This window comes from Epargyreus clarus, unplaced genomic scaffold (genome assembly GCF_041222505.1).
Source record: "Epargyreus clarus isolate Ecla_fem2 unplaced genomic scaffold, WU_Ecla_fem_2.2 ptg000015l, whole genome shotgun sequence".
NCBI lineage: Eukaryota > Metazoa > Arthropoda > Insecta > Lepidoptera > Hesperiidae > Epargyreus > Epargyreus clarus.
Genome location: NW_027332223.1, coordinates 3,028,950 through 3,053,678, shown reverse-complemented (window position 1 = coordinate 3,053,678; position 24,729 = coordinate 3,028,950). Strand labels below are relative to the sequence as shown.

The 24,729-nt window shown below is 34.9% G+C and overlaps 3 non-coding genes across 3 annotated transcripts; 2 read left to right on the top strand and 1 right to left on the bottom strand.

The window, feature by feature from the left end:
- Window positions 1-2,128: 2,128 nt before the first annotated feature.
- TRNAQ-UUG (transfer RNA glutamine (anticodon UUG)) lies at window positions 2,129-2,200 on the top strand. Its single transcript has one exon. It is a non-coding gene; the product is annotated as a tRNA-Gln (tRNA).
- A 2,237-nt stretch (window positions 2,201-4,437) lies between these two features.
- TRNAQ-CUG (transfer RNA glutamine (anticodon CUG)) lies at window positions 4,438-4,509 on the top strand. The gene has a single exon. It is a non-coding gene; the product is annotated as a tRNA-Gln (tRNA).
- A 3,003-nt stretch (window positions 4,510-7,512) lies between these two features.
- On the bottom strand, window positions 7,513-7,584 carry TRNAQ-CUG (transfer RNA glutamine (anticodon CUG)). Its single transcript has one exon. It is a non-coding gene; the product is annotated as a tRNA-Gln (tRNA).
- Window positions 7,585-24,729: the final 17,145 nt, after the last annotated feature.

Below are 24,729 nucleotides of genomic sequence, written 5' to 3'. Positions count from 1 at the left end.
TTTCACCACTGAAAACAATTTCGACCTATCTTCTGGCGCTAAACTGAACACAGCGGAAGTCAGATAGTGTTATCCACCTGTCGATCATCGTAACAGATAAAAGAAAAAGATAAAAGTTAACAAAACAGTGAGTAAGCGACGTTCATTATAGAATCTCACACAATAATACGTAATCATACACACAGGCAAAGAAATAAAATGAGCAAATATTTATTAAAACGTATATATAAAATTGCAGAAATATTGTATACTTATATTATATATACTTATATTTTATTACCCTTATTTTTATCCCCTGAAAACTGTTAATAAACTAATCTGGTAATATAATTGTTCACAAATGTACATTGACTGCAGTTTTCTCTTAAAAAGTAAATTTATGTCTGATAAGCAAAATTCTTTGCCGGAGTTTCTAACAAATACAAATGTTTTCTACAATAGTTTTATTTAAGAAATCCTAGTAGGCTTTGTGTATAAACATTAGGTACTTAAGACTTATATTGGAAAGGGTTCCAACATAGTCCCTAGGGGTAATAAAGCGATTGTGGTCAACCTCAAGTAGGAATTCTTTTTTTTATAATACAGGAAAAGCAGACTACCATGCAGTCCGCTGGTAAGTGGCTACTGCCGCCCATGGACATCTGTAATCGATCCCAGATAGGATTCCTATCTGAGGTCGGCTAGCTAGGTAGCATATAAAATTTGGTGAAAATCGGTAACGCCGTTTCGGAGGAGTACGTTAACTAACATTGTGACACGAGAATTTTATATATATAAGATATATTATGAATATGACGCAAAGTCGATTATTATATTATCATGAGTATTAATTAATATCAAGTGGTGTACATTATCGTTAGCTGTTACTTAATACGTAAACATGTAATTATCGTTAGATTATAAAAAGTACCTAACATAATTTTAGATTCAATGTCAAAGGTAATATACCTATTAAATGACTTATATATACCATGATTATCATGTCAGATAATGTTATGTTACGTTGTTTACTTCTAAAGTAATAATATTAGTAATAAGTATGACATAATTAAGAAGCTGATAAAATAAATGCCCACTTATCTAAAAACATTACGCATACATAATCGATCTGTATTTATTTGATGAAGTGATTATTACGTAGGAAAGATATTTAGGAGTTTATTCCCGTTAACGGCTCTAGCGGTCAAAAAGCAATGATAACCCAGAGGTTAAGAAACTCGGCCTCTTGATCCAGGGGTCCGAGGTTCTAATCCCGGGCACCTCTGATTTTTGAAAGTTATGAGCGTATCAAAAGTTAATTATCACTTAGTTAATTGTATCAGGCGTTACTTTGCGGAATTCATGCTATTAATTAAATTAAAACTACAAGCTACAAATATGTATGATGGTATATATTTTATATTTTTACATACTGCATGGTATATATATATATATATATATATATATATATATATATATATATATATATATATATATACAGCCCGGGCTTATATATATATATTTAGGGGATTGTTGCGAAGTAGTTTCAATCATTACATAAATATCACTTGCTTAAACAGTGAAGGAAAACATCGCGAGGAAACCTGCATACCTGAGAATCTTAAAAAAAAAGTTTTTAAAAGTATGTGAAGCCCACCAAATCGCAGTTGGTCGGCGTGGCCTATGGCCTATTCCTTCTCATTCAGAGAGAGGAGACCCGTGCCCAGCAGTGGGACAGTAATAGGTTGATGATGATGATGTATCTTTATTATTTGAACATTATTAGTCAAGTTACATTAACTATCCAGAATATCATTTTTTTTTCTTTAAAATCGGTATCATAATATTTTAAGCAGTATAATAATTAATTTACTCATAAACATCTTAATACTTGTATCTACATAATTATAAAATAATATAATTTTTGGTCATTAGGTATTTCCTTAAAAAAGTTTTTAAAATGCGGTGGTCTTGTTTGTGAAATGTCAGATAATGCGAATTAATATAATATAGAGCTTGTGTGATTTAAATTTTACGAAAAGCAATATTATTTTACAAATATACTATGTTATAGTATAGAACTCAATAAAATTATAAGATGTTAAATATACTGTAGTTTTAGTACAGAAATTTCACAAGAAGCGATATCGGTTCCATGGTGTAATGGTTAGCACTCTGGACTTTGAATCCAGCGATCCGAGTTCAAATCTCGGTGGAACCTTGATCTAACAGCAGGTCGGGATTTTTTTTGTTATATTTTATTTTACTTTAAATGATTATTATTTTAATGCTATTGTGTTTTTTCTATATTTTATTTAATTAAGTAGGATTTTTCAAGTTTTTTTTTATTAATTGTTCCGAGAGGCCGCTTAATTTTTATTAATTTACAATCTTACCTAATAAAAAATTATAAATTTTATAATTTGTAAAATGCTATTTCCATATAATAATATATTCTTTATTGTTTTTTTTTCTATATTTTGCTATTAAATCTGTTTTTATATAAATATATAGCTAATAAAAATCTAATGACTTCGAATTCTAAAAAAGAAAATTTTACTCTATCGGTCGATCAATCCGCTGTCTTTTTAGTAGTTAGTTAGCTTCTGCTGTTCTGTGTTGATATGTAATCAATCCAAGTCAATCAATCAATGACTAAGTTGGAATGCCTCTAAAAAGTATGTTTCCCATACTCTCAACTCCCAACACTGCTGTAATCAGAGTCAAACCACAAGGGGTTCTGCCACCTACAATATATATCTGGCTAGATCTATATTCTATATCACGCAGGTATTTGAAAATCCAAATATACGCTAGAAAATCAACAGCAACTCTGAACAATAACAAGTAGTAATAGTCTATTCAATACTCAAAGGTTTTAACTGAAAAGCTCATTAATTACTACCTAGACAGAGGCGTAACGGCGCACCTATACGAATTAACTGATTAGTTTAATTAAAAAACCTCCAACTCTTTCGCAGGCAGTAGTTGATGCGCTCTGGGACCTGTAGCGTGTTTTAAATCCAAATGGCCCGCTGGCACAACTTAAACAGAGCTTAACTTATGGTTTGACAAATCATATCCGAGACGAATAGATAGATAAATCAACATTTGGTACTGAAAAGTGACATGAACCTATATAGGTTCATTACCTATATAGGTTAGGGAATAGTTCCGGTGCGTCAAAATACACAGACTTCTATATCTTTATATACATTGATTTACAGGTGTAATAAAAAGTATTGAATTCATAACAGATGTTTTACACAATCATTTTTATTAGCACAGACTGAATTGCAACAAGGTCACGCTCAAAACCAGTAATAAATAAATCATAATTAGGTTTGTACCGGCCTGTAGATTGACCCCTGCATCTCGTGTATGTAATATGTATATCTAGCCGTTCATTATATTATCGTTGCTTTTCGCGTGTCGATAAATATGAGTAGATATACGGATAGATAATTAATATGCGTGGATATGAGTTATTATTGTAAATCGTATCCAGACCTTTTGACATTACTATACTACTTTAAACGTTATCGTAAACAATATTATTAATCATGACTTGACGTTTGTTTACCTTGACAACGCATTAAGTCACGTTTGATCAGTGTCAGTGGCACTGAGCTTAACCCTTCCGATTGCGAGTGCGATGCTTATCTGTCCACCGCACATCCCCATTACCTGTGAATTATTATTTCTGATTAATAAATTGTGACTCCCCGAAGGCAAGGCACGGTGGCACGCTCTCGTCAATTAGGAAATTTGATGCTTTTTCATTAAAGTTTAGTATGCCCTGGAGACCGCCTTGCCTTACTAGGTTATCGGGGTTTTCACCTGTTTGGGGTTAATTTAGGCGGGGTTTGACGGTTGAGTGACGTAAATTGGGTGTTTTTTAAATAACATTATTACTAGTTTGGGGTCGAAAATGGGTTAATTCAATAGGCTGCAATTCAAAATCACTGGTGGATGTCGCGTGACTTTTTGATTTTAATGCAATTTCTGTATCAGACCAATAGCTGCTCTAGCTACAGTATGATGATCCTATTTATTTGATGCAGGTGAAATTTTAAATATTCATCATATTTTTACTTGTGTAATTTACCTACCTACCCAAGTGCTATCTAATTAACGTTTACAACGGCTTCTTTTAATTTTTCGGGCACAAATATATTAATGTTTTTTTTTTTTATTTTACATATAAATTCATAATGTCGTCATCATATTTATTAGGTATCTAAACAATAAATTATTTTTATGAAAGAGATAAGTCTCATTTGAATTGTTCTTTCTTAAATTAATACATTAGCTACTTACATATTGTTTTTAATAAGCGAATAAAAAAAAAAAGAATGTATTAATGTGCCAAAAAATATAAAATTAAACACGACATTAAACGTTTGCCAAGAGCTTCCCTACAAATAGATACGATATTTTTGACACTCCAACGCGAACGGTTCCATGGTGTAATGGTTAGCACTCTGGACTCTGAATCCAGCGATCCGAGTTCAAATCTCGGTGGAACCTGTCTTTTTGCTTTTTATCACTTTTCTTTTGGGAATAATTATTGTTATAATTGTAATGTTATTTTTCTTAATTTCTTTTTAATAAAACTTTAAAAACAATTATTTTCCCTTTGCCTCTGTTTCATTGTTTTTCAATGTTTTATTATCTATAATAGCATAATTTTTAGTGTAATATTGAGCTACACTTGGCCGGTTTTATTATTAATTATTGTTTTAATCAAAGAGATGAAAATGAAGCAAGTTGCTTCATCGAAGATTCACACACCAAGTTTAAAAAGCCTTATCTTCAAGCGCCGCTTATTATTAACCTTTCAGTGTTTCATTATTATTATTAGGATGTCTTGCAAAAGGCGCATAATATCCGATTTATCTATATTACCTATGTGAAATTTTCAATATATTATTTCAATTTAAAAGTACCAGCACTTCTAGTATAGGACAGAAAGATGGGTGAAACCTAAAAGAACGGCATAAGCAAAATTCTAATCGGACACCTACGTCTTCATAATTTGATAGATGTCAAAATAGTAACAGACAACATAAGTTACAAGAGTTACAACCAACAAAAAAGTAACCCAATATTTTATTTAAAACTTCGGACATCGATAAAGGTATTAAACATAATATAAGTTTAAAATGTTGTTTGTACATTACAATTATAAAAAAAATATTTATGTAAAAATATTTAAAAAAAATGATGTTATATTTTAATCTGTACCTACCGAATCACAAACCATTGCATTTTTTTTAATGTGATTCTTTCCAAAGATAATTAAATAAATTAACTTTAATAAGAATCGAGAGTCACGTCTATCTTAATAGACACTTTACAAAAATCCATAGATTAGTAAAGATACTTCGCCGCCTTGAATTTGAATGAAGCCACAAACGGCTTATTAGTAAGTTATTTTTGTGAATTCTTGACAAATTAAAACATTTTTACAGAAAATTTACGAATAAATAACTAATACTGCGTAATTTACATAATAAATAAAAAATTATTACAAATATTTTTGGGACATTTCAGCACGGAGACGTGGCAAAACTTTTTTACGCAACTATTTCAATTCTCAAAAATGGGTACATATTCTTGTTAAGAGTGAGCGATCTTTACTAATCTATGCAAAAATCATAAAAATTTAAAATCATAAAAATATTTATAGACAAACATCGTCGCGGTCGAAGCATACTTAATATTTGGAGAGTGGCGCAGCGGTCCCAAGCGTTCCCTGTTTATCCCTCATTGTAACCCGATAAGATATTTATTGGGAAACATTCGAAAATGGAATGGCTCCTTGGCGGTTAGCCGAAGTCGCCATAACGCGTCCGTATTCTACATTTTATTTTGTCAATATTTAATGTGATGCCCAGAAAGATGGGTGGTACAGACGATATAGTTTTTTGATATTTATCTTAAGATATAGGTACATTTGGCTTAAGAATTTTATATCTAGTTACTTTTAAAGGTGTTGTAATATTTCGGGAATGGACAGCGGCTGTATTATCGCCACATGTTATGATGTTATCATATATCTGCACTATTGTTTTTTTTTTAAATTTTAAACGTGTGGTAAAGTCTTTACGTTCCAGTTATATGGGGTGTAATGATTTCCTCCTAATGGAAGCAACGCGTCTGTTGCTGATTTCAGGTTAGACTTAATCTTATTTGGAGTTCATTGTTAAGCATCTTATCTTATTAGCATTTAAATTTATAAAAAAATATCGAGAAAATTAATAGCTCATAATTTGAAAAGTATATGTAATTTTTAAATACTAGATTAAGTATATTTATTACTACTGATCTATCTATGTGAGATGCAAGTATTTTTGCATTGTAAATTCTAGATTCAATTTGTACTTATCGACCATTTTTTTTTAAATAATTATACATTTATAGTAGGCCTATCGGGTTTAGCTTAGAGATTCTGATTCTCCTATCCCTCCATAGTAAAATACGCGCTCCAATAGGATAAAGCAAATTGAGTTTAAGTTGCAGATTAGTCTATAATTAATTTTTATTTTTAAACCTTATTCTACGTTAGTTTAATAGTGTTCATTTTTATTAGTTTAATTTATTATTTATTCATTACTTAGTAAACTCGCTTAACCGTTCTTATTAATTAAATAATAAATGTGAAAAAGAAAATCGTCAGACAAGTCTCTACAACATAACACCGTTTACATCAGATCGATGCTCACATGCGCTGCATACATTTAGGCGACCGCTTAGCGGCCGGTATAAAATATTGTTTCTCACCAATACCCGAGGAGTGCCCTGCGCCGGAGATAAAGATACAGGTAATGGATGCTGGGATCTGAAACGTAAATTGTGTCACCGTAGGACTATGAGACACTTGTCTCATTATCCACGCGTATTTATGTTTTGTTTCAGGTAATGCCATTTTTGTTACAAAAAAAAAGAAAAAATATAATATATGTAATACAACTAAAAAGTGGTATAACTAATGGCGGAAAATCTGTATTAAATTTAGTATAAAATACATTAAAAACGAAGTATTTTGAAAATTTTACGTAAAACCTATTTTGCAAATACAAAATCAAAACAAAAACCTTGTTTTGTAGTAAAATATTTTTCTAAGGTCTAATCATTCGCTGCTATGGTAGTCTTTCAAAATCGCCTAGACCCCTATGTTTTCCAGCTTTATATGGAATCTTATAATTAACTCCTCAAGATTTATAAGAAGCCTAGATATCTCTTCCACATACTTCTACTAATATGAAAGAAATGTTGCGAAGTGGTACCTAGTATGTTTTATTATTCTATTACCTTATATTTGTAAATACAAAACCTACTAAATTTTCTATGATTTAAGAATATTTATATTATTCGTTTTATATTATACAGTAATTTTCATAACCATGCAAGTCAGCTTAACAACGACTATTATAAAAATATATATTAATTGTTTATATAAAATCTATTTAATTTTCAAACTTTTATAATATTTCTGTAGATAATAGAAGAATTAAAACATAAAAATGCAGGTTCCACCGAGATTTGAACTCGGATCGCTGGATTCAGAGTCCAGAGTGCTAACCATTACACCATGGAACCGCTTGTCTGCTGTAGTGATAGTTACAATCACTTTCTACCTTTCACCTGTAAAAGTAATTCACTATTACCCGTTATTAATTATTATCATCTATCAAATTATTCTTTACATTTGTCAATTTCTTCAAACTAGTCGTATTGTTAAAATTTGATCGTTAAATAGAATAGATTGATTATTAATTACGGGATTTGCTCTACATGTTACAAGATATCAAAATGATAACTACAGCTGACTAAAATAGTTGAGAGAAAGCATCAAAAGGTGGTCAAGTGCGTCCCGGACCTCGCATAAAAGTTTAACTCCACAATTACGCAATTCTTTTTATTACAACTAATTTCTCTTTCGTAAGAGACGGTGACGAAGAGGAGGTATATTATAAAAGTACCTATACCACAGAACTGTCACTTCTCAAGTACATAATACTAGTTTATTACCTACCACTTATTTGAGGAAAAGTACGCTCAAGTTGAAAGATGATACCTTGACATAGTTCTGTTGCAAGATAGGACACTGTTCTGACAATTCTGACTCAATAAAACATTCATTGACCCAGAATGCAATAGGTTACCTAAATGAGAGGGGAATTACATATGCCGGGAATTCCAACAGCATTATATTTGCAATCGGAATCGAAAGATCCGTATCCATTTACATGAAAGAGGGCGGTAAAACCCGTTGTTTGATTCCGGAGACTCCGCCACGCCTATTTCTGCCTAATAACAACAATGTTTAGCGCTGTTGTGTTCTGGTTTGAACGGTGTGGTAAGGAAGACATACTCACCCGAGGCTTTTTAACTAATAAGGGTTATGTGGGAGGATTACCTCAGGGGTAGCAAAGCACCTGAGGCCGAACTCACGTAGGAGTCTAACTGGAAACTATCTGTAGTTCGTTTTTGCATGGGCAGTAGTCATTTACCATCAAGTGGACTGCATGCTCGATTGCTACTAGTAGGGATGATAATCTTTACCTGTTAAGGTTTAAGTGCAAGATATGTTCCAAACAGGTATACATAGAAACTAACAAAGCTCGTTAAGCAATAAAAGTAACACTAATAACACACTGCTCAAAGTTATTTGAAACCGCACGCATAATCTGTTAGTATATGAAAAAAAACATTGTAAAACAACGGTAAAACTATTTCAAAACACAGATCTCATTCGATGTGAATATTTTATGTAGCGACTTGTTCAACAAACCATTCGTCTTGTCGCAATATAGGCGACGGGGGACAAATCGTTTGTTCACCAACTGTCGGTGAAAAAACGAATTGTGTTTGGTTTGCGCGGGGTGCTTAGGGCTTAATAGGTAAATGTATTTATTTATTTATTTAAGATCTCAGTGCAGTTACGGCAAGGCATTCTAAGTAAATTTATTAGACGTTAAAATGTAGTCATCGATTTAAATCCATAGCCACCACCGTCTCACCTTTTTTTTTAACGAGGGGGAAACCTTCAAAAGGTTCCCGGTGCCGTGGGAGCGGCACAGGGTTATGTGGGATTTTTACCGCACTAAAACCCCCCGGTGGCCGTCCTCGGCGCTGTGTAGAGGACTCCAGGATCCTCAACGGAACGCAACCGGAGTCCTCTTGACGCGTAGCCCCGTCGGGCTCCGCCCAGGTAAGCTTGACGCTCACCACACCATCTGGTGTTCACGGCGGTATGCGACCACACATACCGCCGTCCTTCTCGGGGTTGCTGGCCGGGCCGTTCGAGCTCCCACTCTTGCCACCCGCAACCCCGGAAGCCCCGTTTTAGTCGCATCTTACGACAGGCCGGGGATACCGTAGCCCTTTTCTGGTCTCGGAACTACAGGGACACCGCGACCTCCGTCTCACCTGTCTCTACATTATGTCAATATTGTAAGGTGTTGCTGTGTTTTGGTTTGAATAACGTAGATACGTTGGTAAGGCATAGATATGCTGTCGTTAGAATTAGAGCATCTATGGCGGACCTCAGGTAGATCGTCTATCTTGTTTGGTATTTATTGCAGATCTCCATGGGCAACAGTGGCACCCGTATTGTATACTCGTTTCCATTTATTATTTAACCATGTACTTACTTACCATTACTTCCATGTTCGCAGTTTGAAGGTGGTAGAACCCTTTGTGGTTCGACTCCGGCGGCACCACCGCCACACCTATTTCTACCTAATAACAGCAGTGTTAGGTGCTGCTGTGTTCCGGTTTGAAGGGTGTGGTAAGGGAGACATACTTTTCCGAGGCGTTCCAGCTTAGTCCTCAGGGGTAGCGGCGCATCTGTGGCCGACATCAGGTAGGAATATCTAATCCTATCTGGGGTTGATTACAGATGTCCATGGGCGGCAGTAGCCACTTACCATCAGGTGGACTGCATGCTCGTCTGCTACTCCTATATTATAAAAAAAAAAAAAAAAAAAAAACTTAATAGTCTATAGAAGTGAAACAATTTTATGTTTATCTATATTTGTGGAAATAATCCTTGAAAAATTCCTTACAATACAAAGTGCCTACTTAAATAAGGAATTTTAAAGCTTTGACATTGTAAATCTCTATATACCTGAATTTACAGCAGGATACAGTACAGAGGGCGCCACGAGTATCTTGTGTCAGTTCATAATAACGCCGCAACGCAATAGGGTGGCGCTGTCAGCAATGCAAATCAGTCAAGGGTTGTCGCGAGCTATCTTCGTCCCTTCAAAATAGGTTCCCCATGAAAATAGTGTTAAATGGACCCTAATTTACTTGTTTATTTTAATAAATATCTAAAATGAGAACAGAAATCTAAATTCGTTTTTTATATTGTCTGTGAAAAGGTAAAAAAGCTTTCTTATTATAATTTATTTTTTTAATAATGACGTTAGAAATTGAGTATGTTCTGCCCTAACACCTATACGGTTCATACCTAAGTTTCGGGATGCGCGTGGTGGGAAATTCCGGCAACTTTGATTGTTTACACTTATGTGAGAATTGGAAATTAATTATTTCCATCTTAACGCTGAAGTAAAACAACGTGACGCAACCTAAACACTTGAGAGTTTTTGAAAATCTCATACGTGTGTAAAGTGTACCAATTCTGACTTATGGCATAAGGCTTACTTAGTTACTGGCACTGACTTAGTTATGGACTGTGGCCTACCCAGCAGTTAGTTACTTTTTACGATTTATGTTACTTGTCATTTAACTATATACAGTTATAGCCCAGTGAGAACAGTGATAGCCTAGTGGTTAACAAACTCGGCCTCTCGATTGAGGGGTCCGAGGTTCAAATCCCAGGCACGCACCTCTGATTTTTCTAAGTTATGTGCGTATTAGAAAATAATCATCACTTGCTAAACGGTGAAGGAAAACATCGTGAGGAAACCTGCATACCTGAAAGATTTGTAAAAAAATTAATCTCAAAGGTATGTGAAGTTTACCAATACGCACTTGGCCAGCGCGGTGGACTATGGCCTAATCCTTCTCATTATGAGAGGAGAGCCCAGCTGTGGGACAGTAATGGGTTGATGATAATACCTACATACTATTTTTTCAATATTAGTAAGACGGTAAAGGACTACATAGCCCAAAATTTAAGTCGAACATGGTCATCCTACCCCCGACAAGTATTTACGACCGAGACACCGAGAGTACGATGAAAAAAGTTTCCAAACTACCCACTTTTCATTTCAAACGTAATCTACCCGCTGAACGACAAATGATCGTCGGACCTGACTGTTTCTTGCCATTATTTTCTGTCTTTTTTCGCACAATGAATTGGCAAAGGGTTTGGACAGTTGACTCCCCTTTCTCGAATTTTTGCGTTTTTCTTTAGCTTTTTGTTTATGAGTTTTGTTTTAATAAAACTAATTGGGTTTTGTTTTATTTTGGTAATTTACAAAAACTTCTATTACTTGGTTTGGTTTTACTGGTTTAATTTTCTAACTTCGCTTGATTTGTAGGTATGTGATTAAAGTTTAAATAGGTATATAGATAATCCACCAGATCTGTAATCAATCCCAGATAGGATTAGATATTCCTACCTAAGGTCGGCCCCAGATGCGCCGCTACCCCTGAGGATTAAGGTGGAACGCCTCGGAAATGTCTGTCTCCCTTACCACACCCTTCAAAACGAAACACAGCAGCGCCTAACACTGCTGTTATTAGGTAGAAATAACACATTATTACAGGCAGAGAAAATGAAAATCGATTCGCGTTCTGTCTTTTTATGAAAATATTTGTTTTATGAAAATGTATATATTTTTATAAACATTTTAATAATATTTCCTGCTTGGCATCATAAGAAAATCTATCTTCTATTTCTGTTTATTCTTCTTTTGTCTTTGAATCAAATTCGGAGGTTAAGCGTTAAGGAGGAGGAGGAGATTCGACTGCGACACTTCGTATGCAGCGAATCTTAACATGAAGTTATGGGTGTAGATGACGTTTTCTATGATCTATGATATACAAAACCTTGCAACATGTGTAACATACACATCGAACCAATATCGAGGATGGGATAAAAATCCTTTAGTCGTCGGAGCGCGGCATAATGTGATTGCGCTCAGGTGTACACGGAGAGTGTATTGCTAACGCTGGGGCGCTAAAATGTTGCTTGTGACTAGTGTGGGCGGCGGAACAGCGTGCTAGCTAGTGCGCTATTTTGTTGATCGATAACAAATCTCGAGTGTATGAATTGACATTTGAAGTTTATATGTAAGTTGTAAGTTAAGTTATATAGGTTAAGTTATATTGAATTTCTCTTATAAGTATTAAATCAATACAGGCTTTTGAATTAAAGTCTAAATAAAAAAGAAACCTATTTATTAACATAAAATTTTAAATGTAAAATAATTCTCCCAAGAACCACGATGAACCATTTCATAAGTACCTTTTCACTTTTACCATATTTGTATCAATCACCCACTACCACTGCTCCACCACCACCAGTCATGTAGGCGATGAAGATATTCTCACGATATATTAATTAAAATCTAATGCGCATAACGAAAATTTTAAATGCATACCTGGTCTCAAACCCCGGACCATCAGCGTGATTAACCCAATTCCATACCTACAGACTACAAGTGGCTTTTATAATACTAACATAGCTTCTAAGTAATCTGTTACTAACACATATTATGGATCCTTAATTGCCTGAAATAAAGTAATTATTTTTTATTTTATTTTTTTATATTAGTTAATGCTGTATGCTATGCTATACCTAATGGTCTTTAGACCACAGCATGCAGTATTTTAGCGGCATTGATCAGCAGATCGCTGGCTGTATAAATCATTCGCTGTCGCGGTGTATTGGATTAAGATTTGGCGGCGATGTATTGGAGAGCTTCATCTCGCAGTGACAGCCTCCGTTGCCAATTTCCCAAGAGGTAATGGATATAATGAAATGTTTTCAAGTAGTACATAGCACATCAACGGTTAAGTAAAATATTGTTTAAAATACTAACACCCATTTTATTTTAATATTCCGTTAAGGTAGAGACGAAAATGTTGGAATAACAATAATAATATGTTTTTATTCAAGGAATACATAGCAGCACACACATGACTAAAAAAAATAAGAAGTAAAACAAAACATAAACATAAAAAAACAAGTTCTTATAATACTAGAAACATATGTTAATATATAGGGAGGGTAACGCGCTGCGACATAATAAACCGTAAAACGGACTACCCTCAGCCCATGCCATAATTTTGTTTAATCTACTAGTTATAGTTATTTTGGGAAGCTCCACACATGAGGACTAGTATAATAAAATTCTATGTTAATTTGACATAACATGCAACTAATTAATTTGGAACAGATGCCCCTAATCTAACAATTATAAAGATACCTAGGTAAAAACTATTTTTGATATCGAAACGTGTGTGTTTTATGATAAAGTAGCAAATGAGCATGTAGTCCTTGCAGATAGGTTGTTGAGGTCGGCTATACAATCATGCTTTGTTATTCCTGATAACTAAAATGGACTGTCTAGTCATACACGTCTTGCTAACTTCTTCTCTTTTTACAATAACAGGGCAGCGTTTAACACTGATATTTTAGTTCAGAAATACAGGTAGCGGTGGTACCACCGAAGTGTAAACTTAAATGCTTCTATCAACTTCAGTAAGTGATGACTTGAAGTGATAAGTAGTTCTACCTTTTAATAGTTCCACAATCAGCTGAACCGCAGTAGATTAATGCACGTCGCTTTAACCGGAGCCCGGATATTTGAAATATACCCGGCAACTAGGAGTTCAATTAACGCACTCTGTTATTGATGGCGTTCCGGCGTCCGATTAAACTCAATCCGGTAATCTGGGGTCCGGTTTCACTGATTATGGTTTGTTATTGTTAAACGGGTGTTTAATCAGCGTGACACAGTTGTCTATGTTTGACAAGCCGGTACATGGTCAAGAGTTCAATGATGGCGAATAATGATGTAAAGATAAGCGTGAAAAAAACAGCTGTTCTATTTGAATAAAGATGTACAGATAATTCAAAAGCAGTAATAGCGTGATGATTGTAACTCCACCTCTCAATTATGGGCTCTGATGTATAGATCCCAGAAACACCTTGTATTTAATTATTCAGAGAGGAGACCCGTGTTTAGTTAGGTTGTGGGATAATAATGGATTGACGACGTCGTTGAACTTTATGTTTCAGTCACACGAATACCTAGTAGTCAGTCAGAGGTATTATTTAAGGCAAACAATCAATGGAAATCCAAAATTCACACACAACAATTTTGTGTGTTTTTAATGCATAAAATTATAAACTTAATATTTAAAATTATTTATTTATATTTATTTAAGAAGCATAGCCTTCTGTTCGTAATAAGTTAGAACTTACGTAGGTATATAGGAAAATCTCTATCGTATACAACTTTACGCCAAAACATACTAGTACTTTTGAAAATAAGTGTAATTAGTTACAAAAAACTACAGCATTCACTTCTACACGATGTATTAAAAGTTAACCATTGTTAATTGTTTAATAAAGTTAACCCCCGATTAAGCTTCCGTGCCACCGGGACGGGGCACGCACTAATTACCGGCGAGAATTCGATGCAATAAATCACGGACATAATATAACTGCGCGTCGTCGCGTCGCCCCGGTATGCACGCCCCGGAGCCCCAATCCGCCCCAATGTGGGGCTCTCGAATATCACGAATGGGCAAATTCGGAGTCTATTTTTTATAGGTAGTTGTTTTGGAAACGGTCGATCCTACATGATATCCAGATATCTAATGTTATAACTTGACGACAAAGTGGAACAGACATTCTGACCATAATACCAGTCTGCAAAGGGTTCTGGATTCAATTCCCGGCCAGGCAGCCGGTCTGAACTGTAAGAGGGTTCCGGTTTCAATTCTCGATTAGGCAAGTAATTAAATAATGAATTTAGATTTATGTTCTGGATTAGGTATGGTGACCGTTCCGACGTGCGAGTAGTAACTTCCACATCTGCTGCTACTTGCGTATCATCTTCATCATCAACAACCCATTACTGTCCCACTGCTGGGTACGGGTCTCCTCTCAGAATGAGAAGGAGTACGCCTTAGTCCACCGCGCTGGCGTAGTGCGTATTGGTAGACTTCACATACATTTGAGATAATTTTTTTTAATCTCTTAGGCATGCAGGTTTCCTCACGATGTTTTCCATCACCGTTTAGCAAGTGATAATTAATTTCTAATACGCACATAACTTTGAAAAATTAGAGGTGCGTGCCTGGGATTTGAACCTGGGACCCCTCGATCGAGAGGCCGAGTTTCTTAACCACTAGGATATCACTGCTTCACTGCGACTTGCGTATAGTAATTTTTATCAACTCAGTGTCAGTAAATATATTGTTTTTTTTTAACTGAGCAAAAATATATTGACAATTCCTATATGCAATTTTCAGAACCGAAAAGTTGTCAAGGGTAAAGGTTATACTAGATTGTATCAAAGGTTAAAGGTTATCATGAGTATCGTGACGTACCTGTTACCTAATCGTATAGTTACCGATTAATAGTCCTCACTTTTTTAATTTCCATTGAAATAGATGACAAAGATATGATGAAACACAATGTTAAGTATTATTCTATTTTTAAAAAAGTCAACCCTGTTTCTGCCGTGGTGTTATTTGGACGACTTACTGTGTTCTGTTTTAAACGGCTTAGAAGACCCTAACCTATTGTGGTATATTCTAACCCTATATTCAATCGACTCCACACAAAATTCTGTTAAAATTGACTTTAAGTGATACTTTTTAAAACATAGAAATAAAACAGTTACTTTAAACGTTTTATTGCGAAAGGTGCTTTGTAAAACAATTTCCGCTAGCATAATAAAAATTCTATTCTAAATTCAAATTGCTGCTCGAAACGGGCGCTTTCAGTACATTTTCGCTGCGTTCCTCCCTACGGGTTATTTATGAACAGTCACTGAGCTATGTAATAATCTGAGGCGGGATTTAATTTGTCGGACTGATTTCACACTAGAGTGCGAAAGGGACGGATGTATATTTACGTAACGAGTTAAAAAGAGACGGGGCAGAGGACGCTGGGATCGTTAGCGGTTTCAGCAGACAGGCAGTAATGGAAAATCGGCGATGCGAATTTATTCTGGGTTCTTTTTGGAGTAAATAGAATGGGATTTGTTTGTCGGTTTCCTTGGGCTGATGCCGAGCCTCTTGGTGATTTGTTACTAATTTGCTCGGGGTTTCTGTTGAGATTTTCCTTGTAGATGTGTGTGTTAGTGACTATGTGTGCTTTTGTACGACAAATGACACTCGTGTCACATTCACTCAGCCAGAGTTTAGATCAATCTTTGGGCATCCGCCACCAACAATGAGAAAGATTGGTGACTTGACATGAAGTATATACTGATTTTCATTTATACCTCCCAAGTAGGATCATCTTTAGGGGTGTGGAATGTGGATTCTATACATAGAGCCATGCATAATCAAAAAGTACCAAAATAGGACATACATTTACTTTTATTACTTAATACGACTGCTTAGGGTAGATCTCGGATTCCTATGCCCAGCCTACCGAGTCCACGATGTAACTCAGGGATAAGTAAATATTCTTTAATAACTTTACTGAAATATTTTACTTATGCCAATTCTACTAATTATTATGCTAGTATGTGATTTAACTTAATATGTCTACATTTGTGTGAAATAAAAAAATAACGTGCAAAATAATATTCATTTAAATAAATTTCTCAAAAAAAAAAAAGAAAAAATGTTTCCGTTCCCATAAACTCCCACGACAATGATTACACATTTCTGTTAACCATTAGAACACACGTCACGTTAATAGCCACGTAAACCCATAACCCATAGCTTAATTAATATCTAGCTCTAACAAACGCGTTTAAAGCCGATACAATAGCATAATCCGACTGTCACGCGAGTACAGGTTGATTAATTAGTGTAGGACACATTGATATAACCAGATAATGTAGAACCCTTTGAGGTTCAACTCCGGCGGCACCACTCCACCTATTTCTGCCTATTAACAGTAGTGTCTAGCGCTCCTGTGTTCTGGTTTGCAGGGTGTGGTAGGGGAGACATACTTTTCCGAGGCGTTCCAGCTTAGTCCTCAGGAGTAGCGGCGCATCTGTGGTCGACCTTAGGTAGAAATATCTAATCATACCTGGGCTTGATTGTATATGTCCATGGGTGACAGTAACCATTTACCATCAGGTGGACTGCACGTCTGCTATTCCTATATTATATTGAAAAAAAACCTATCGTCACTATGTAAGATGCGTCAATAATGTATGTATAAATATGGCCAAATAAACAAATTACTATAAAAACAAAAAACGCGAGTAGGTAGGTAAGAAACTCAACTTAAAAATAATTTACTGGAAAGAGAAAAAAATATATACTACAATGATATAATCAAAAAGATATCAAAATAGAAGTTCAATATAATTAAAAAAGTAAGTTTGTCACCGCGTCCATCGGGACGCGGTGACAATCTTACTTTTTTCATGGATTTTTCTATTAACGTGTCTTCGTCTGCAGCATCATACACATAAATTATTAATAAAAAGAAATCTGGCGCTTAAAATGAAATTTGCTTAATCGAATATTCTTATGTTAATCAGAAATTATTACATATTTTTGAATATATCTTCATATTAACCAAGTAGCAATAATGTTAAGTAGATTAATGTTTTATTTGTCTGGACTAGACACTACAGTTATCAGTTTTAAGAATCAGAAAATAAAAAGTTAAAGAAAATTCTTTTTATAATCCGATTCATTCAAACGGTTTATAAACTGTTTATGGATGAATATGATATATGAATATGAAGGTAAATCTTCATAATTTCGATTTACTGTTGTGCCACTGTCTTTCATATATGAAGAGAGGTCATTCTTAAGTGGTTTCTCAAATGGGGTGTAGAAACAATTAAGATAGTGAACACTTGAAGGTGTTACAATGTTGACCATGTATGTTTAATTGCTTTACTCGTATGTCAGTTTCTTTTGCTGTACAGATTATACAGATTTTTAAATTTCATTTTTAAATTGATGAAAATGATTATGTTTAATGTAATTTCCAATAATTTATTTAATAAATAATTTGTTTTATTTAATGTACACTTTTCAGCATTTTATTTCTTTATTTTTATAGCACATATTTTAAAATTAAAATTATTAAAATTTCATCAAAATTAGTATATTTATTATCTTTGTTTATAAAGTAATCACTGGCCGAAAATAATTCTAAATTTGAAATTTGAACGTCATTAGTGACACTTGCGGTAACACTTGTTCCGTCATCCATTCTCGTCTATTTGTTTGCCGCAACGCGACCTAATCCCGGGCTTGTCCCGGATAATCCCGGATCACGAATCATGACACTATTGTTGTAAGTGTGAAACCGACACAAATAGGCCTACGGCTTTGCAAGCCCCCGGTCTAACCCCTGCTGAACAATTATGATGGAATTTGCACTCAATTATGTTAAGGTAAGGTTAAATTTTAAGTGATAGAGCTCGTAGTAGAGACAAAATACTCGGTTAAAATCGCGTAGAGTTCGCTCAATCAATATTGTATCTTTAGCGTTTTGAATTAAGTTTTAGTTTTGGTTGGTATTTTTAGAGCTTACGTCATTTTGGACTTTCAATAGTGTCTATTCAAAGAACAATGGAGTCGCGCAAGTCCATTGAGTGAATTTTTATTTATTTGTCGTTGCTCATTGTGCGTTCTTAATAACGAGATTATTTAGAACCGGGGTGGTTTGATCACATATTGGTGTTGTTTGCCAAATGAAACGTAAAATGTTGGTCTGTTTGTGTATTGGTCGTAATTTTGCTTTCTAACACCCCTGTGCGTCTTTTTCGATTCATCGTCATTAACTCATTTCTGTCCCACTGCTGGACCTGGACCTCCTTGCAAGGTAAGAAAGGCTTAAGTTTTAGTTCAATAGGTTATCAAGTGCGGAATAGTAGATTTAATACATTTAAGTATGATTTTTTAACAGTCCTTACTCGATATATTTTCCTACGCCTTTAAATTAAATGATAAATTAATTACCTTAGTACCTTAGAAACTTTTGCAGCAATATACTATCAACATTTGTTCAGGTGTGTCAGATTAATTAGAATAAAGAAACAGTGATAAATATGTGTGAAACATTAAATTAAGATTTTGAGATATTTTATCATTATATTTGATTTCTAAAGAATAAAATCTAAGTACTTAGATAAGTTTTTGACACAAAATTAAAATTAAACAAAAGTAATGATTTTAAATAACTGATGGTATAGATGTCACGATAAATAGATAGAATAGATTAGAGATCGTGCAAGACGATGACATACTGGATGCAACTGTACCATGCAAAGTGCCACTAAACCGTATGGCCCACGGTAACAAATGTTTACGACCACTGCCTATGTTCAAGCTGGAACATTTATACTGTACGATACGACATATTTTTTAATTGATGAGCGTTACATTATTAACTCCCCATATTTTGGTCAGTTCTACCTTATATGACACTTGGATTTATATACTCACTCAAAGTTGAAACCATAGGTATTTTATCTACGTAAGTCATAAAATTATTCTTTTAAATTTTTATTCACGCAAGATAAAATATAGAAAAGATTTAAAAAAAAGCAGCATTTGTTTTGACCAAATACGATGGTAATACAGTATATTTATATTTTTCTCACAGACAGTTTTATAACATTTAAAGTTTGGATAAATCAAAAGCAACTAAAGTTTGTAAGCAAAGACAAAGGCATCACTTAGTAAATTATGTGACTAATCGTGGCACGACAAATCGTATCGTCCTCGTGTCGTTTGCAATAAAAACGTTTCTTAAAGCGATAACCTTTCGATAATTATCGTCGATATCGAGTTTGACGACACCCGCGGGCGTCGTGCGACATGTATCGCTCTATCGTACGGTAATGCGATGTAAATTCAGTTTTATTTGTCGCTAGTCGTTACGTTGCGCCATTATACGAATTGGTTTCTATCGGTAAGGTCGGAAATGTTTAAGAAGCTATGAACCTAATGCTAGTAAATATATCTTTAAGGATATATAGTCTTTAATGTAGTAACTCGCTCATCTATCAGATCGATTCTATGAACACTGAAAAATTTAGGTACCTACCTACTTAGATACTGTATTCCGTACTTCATTGTCGTTATCGTCGTTGTCAACAACCCTTTACTGTCAATCTGCGCGGGTTTCCTTTCAATATGAGACGGATTTAGGCTATAAAAACGAAGAAAATTGTTTTATAAAATTAAGGTGAACAGCGCCTGATAAACATATCACTGCACTTGCACCCATCAAGATTTCTTGCGGAATATTTATTCAGTAACGTTATCAAATATTCTTAGGTTTGTAATATTACTGATGTCCATGAGTAGCATTTGAAGGTAGTAGAATCCTTTGTGATTCGACCCCAGATTTAAATACCTTTTGCCGCCTAATAATAGAGTGCGTGGTAAGGAAGACACACGTTTTCGAAAAAAAAATCTCAAAGGTATGTGAAGTATACCAATACGCACTTGGCCAGGCGGTGGACTATGGCCTAATCTTTCTCATTCTGAGAGGAGACTCGAGCCCAGCAGTGGGACAGTAATGGGTTGATGATGATGATGACGTTTTCGAGGCATTCCAACGAAGTCATTAGGAGTAGCAACGTATAGGTTGCCTGGAGTTCAATCTTATTTGGGGTTGATTACTTATGTTAATGGCGGCAATATCCATGCAGTTCAACCATAAGTTCGGAAATGAGCATGCGGACTGCACTATTTCAATATTAAAATAGCATATAATTATATATTGTGCTTTTTACTACTTCTAAAACCTAGATAATAGCTCCAATATTGTTTTATTCTTCGATAAAGCAATTGTTTTCGAAGTCTTATTCGCATTAGCCCTAAAATATTCACCATAATTACCTGACCACCTATATGATCTACGGTAACTGCATTTTAATAGGCTATAAAGTCCTATATCGTTTGTAACAAATCAATGTGGTTAATTGCAGAGCAACTGTATGCTTGTCTCTGTAAATCTTCGTTTTCCGCTAGATGGCTCTGAGCACGCGATGCTGAGAACGGCAATAAATATTTTCTTTTATTTAATTGAAGTCGTAAATGTGTTGCCACCTAATGTTAATTGAAAAAAACTAACTACTACTAAATATTGTCAAATTTTGATCTTTGTTAGGTAGAAATTTGATACATCGAATTTTTTTTATAATATACGAGTAGCAGACGAGCATGCTGTTCACCTGATAGTAAGTGGCTACTGCCGCCCATGGACACCTGTAATCAACCCCAGATAGGATTAGATATTCCTACCTGAGGTGGGCCGCTACCCCTGAGGACTAAGCTGGAACGCCGCGGAAAAGTCTGTCTCCTTTACCACACCCTTCAAAACGGAACACAACAGCGCCTAACACTGCTGTTATTAGGTAGAAATAGGTATGGCGGTGGTGCCGCCGGAGTCGAACCACAAAGGGTTCTACCACCTTCACATCGAATATTAAAAAGGGGCTATACATTTCTGTCCATTTTCCGTCAAGTCTGAGAGTTAGGCGTTCGTATACTCTGATTATAAAGGGCATTCCAACATATTTAACTCCTGTTTAAAAATATTAGCAAAAACTCAAGAGCGCAATAAAGTTAAGGAACGTTAGTCTCGGTTGGCAGGTGAATGGGTGACTGCTAGTGGCTGAAAGAAAATCTGTCTTGGTGGTTTTCATTTCATAGTATTATTAAAATTATATCTAACACCATACATGTTTAAAAATATCCGACACGTGTCGTCCACTAACCAGTGCCTTCCTCCACCAATCCGTAACTCTGTATCTATCAAAATGCAGCAGGCTTTCTTTGGAGACACGTGCATAGCAGTGATATATAGAAAGTTACCATAAAAGATCCACAAGAATATATTTTTCAATACAAGAGTATATCAAAGGCCATCTAAAGCTAAAATATTTTTTATACCTATGATAAACGTATACCTACTTATATGCATGGAAATTCGTATAGAGTCCAGTACTAACTATTGTTAGGTGGAATAATAAATGGGTCTATACCCAAGGGATGGGTCTTACGATACACGGTCATGCGATGTGGTGTGTGATTTTGTTGATAGCGTTTTGTAGTGTGGTAATAGGCAGTCGACGTTACCGTAAACGAGGATCGTTATTTTGATGACAATATGATTTGTTTGTGAAATGTACTAGGAAAATATTATAAATCAAAAACTGACTGCTTTAATATAGCCTACGTAAGTTTCACAATTTTTCCAAATCCACCTCATTATGTTAAAATCCGTGAAGCAGAGCGTGCCAAAGAATGAAAGTCACATAGCTATGTGTCTTATACGTATGTACGTACATACGTACGTACGTATCTGTATATGTATCTACGTATATATAGATACGTACGTACGCTCAAAAACATTACCTTTTACGAAGTTTTTTGACCGTTTTTGAGTTTATTATTTTTACTCCGGTAATTTTTTACCAGACCGTAATCGGCTATGGTTAACGTCTACTAAAACGATTTTTTAATGGAGATGAATCCAACAAGTCTTTTCTTAAGACTAGGATATCATTGCTTAGTTGAGGCATTGCTGTGGCCAGCAGCATTAATTAACCATTACTTTTAAGTAACTACTAATAAAATAAATTATAATAATAAGATATCATGAGCAAACCCACAATTCAAAGCTATTTTACTATTTTTTCAAGAAAAACGTTTCGCAACACTAAAGCGAATTATGCTAATATAACACAGATCGTACAAGTTATAGGGAAAATCGTCAGAATTCAGCATTAGCATTACATACGAGATAAAAATATGATGACACGGTACCCCGTCTGAATGTAAAGAGACAGGCGGAATGATTGATTTTATATAGCGAGAGAGGTGTCACATAAAATATTGATGTGGCAGTATCGTAAAATGCCCTTCGAGTTTTTTTTGACCAGCAAACCTTTTTGCATAATTTTGTGCCGCCGTAAGATGCGTATCTTGATTCTCGGGGGTGCGCCTTTCGTTCGCCATTTTGAATTTTTCATACCTGCCAGAGGAGACAATTATGGACCCTGATCTAGTGGAGAGATGGACCGGTTTACGCGTTTTCTAGTTTGAAAGGCTTTCACGAAAATCATTTTTTTACGGCTGTCGCATAAAAGGGTAAAAGTGGGATGATTTGCCCTTTAGGTTTTTTTTTGTCTGCATCTATTAGAGTTCCATTAGGTCACGGGTATCAGGTTTAATGCTAATGTAGCTGATAAGTAGAAACTTCTATAGACTTCTGTAACTAACTCTAATCAAGACAGTACATCCAAGTTCTGATATAATCCGCTAGGGGCGCTGATTGGAAATAGTATGGGCAAATACGTTAAGAAATACCAAAACAGTCATATTTGTCGAAACGTAAAAACTCATGGTAAGGGTACAGGAGTCCTTTGAAAGGTTAAATTATACGTTGTTGGTCTCGAGGATAAACGAATGTCTTATATTAGCGCCTCTAGGTACACACCAAGACCATACTCTGCAATCAATATAAAAAACAAAATTTTTAAAGCAGGTGTCGACTTGTAGACCCTCTACAGTCGAAATCGAAGAGTTCACCTGCAAGCTGTGAATTTTGGCATTATTGAAATGAATAAATCAATATTATCTTACGTAGGTACTAACCTATTTGCTTACCCAAAGTGTTATATATATTAATATCTGAAACACGTATTAGAATATTGCGTTTGACGTGAAGATGAAATAAATTTTATCGTCCTATCACTTAGTATCAAATTGCTGGTCGTAAATATACTAAGGTTTGTCGTATTTATGATCGCGCATAAAACCCTATGTGTTCGACTTTTATACCAGTAATCACTTTTCATAGCGAATGTCATCTATTGGAATTTTTATTCAGAAACACTCGGTATTAAGTGGCTATTTATAATATGATGTATTTTTCATATTTGGTGCCTCCAAAAAAAAATACTGTCTATGAAAACATATTTAGAAATTTTGGATTTTGCCACAATTCATATTTCACGTTAATAATTGAAAATCTTAGTAGGTTTAATAAGGAAAATTAAGTGTAAAAACATATATTTCATTTATATATTGGAAATAAAATTTTGGTTCAAAGTTTGAACCTCATTTTCGTGTTCACCCGCTTTTTCAATCCACATTGAAGGCTCGTGGTGTAATAAGTTATAAGATACTTAAATATCCAAGTCAATTAACATAGTTTTTGCAATTATTTTTCACTTTTATAAGTCGACAAATAAATGAAATTAGATAATGTTATGAATAACATGACAACTTCACTTCGAGCGCTCGAACGAGCACTAGTACAAGTTTATTGGCTGGCATTCTATCACACGCACATTCTTCAATAACAATTCTATCAGCGGTGGGCGGAGGGCGTTATTTGAATGCTCAGAAACCCCCTGACGACCCCCTGAAGACCCCCAGTAATTGATTCGTCGCGGCGCCTTTAGAATTTCAATGCGAACGATTAAATTGATATAACTCAGTCGCGGATCGGTATTCCATGGACGTGATGAGACGATTCCCTAAATCAAATCGGCGTGATCGATTTTGAGTTGTCTCCTTATACTAGGTATATTTAATTTTTTTTCGTGTCCAGACGCCTAATTGTTTATCTATTCCAGGTAC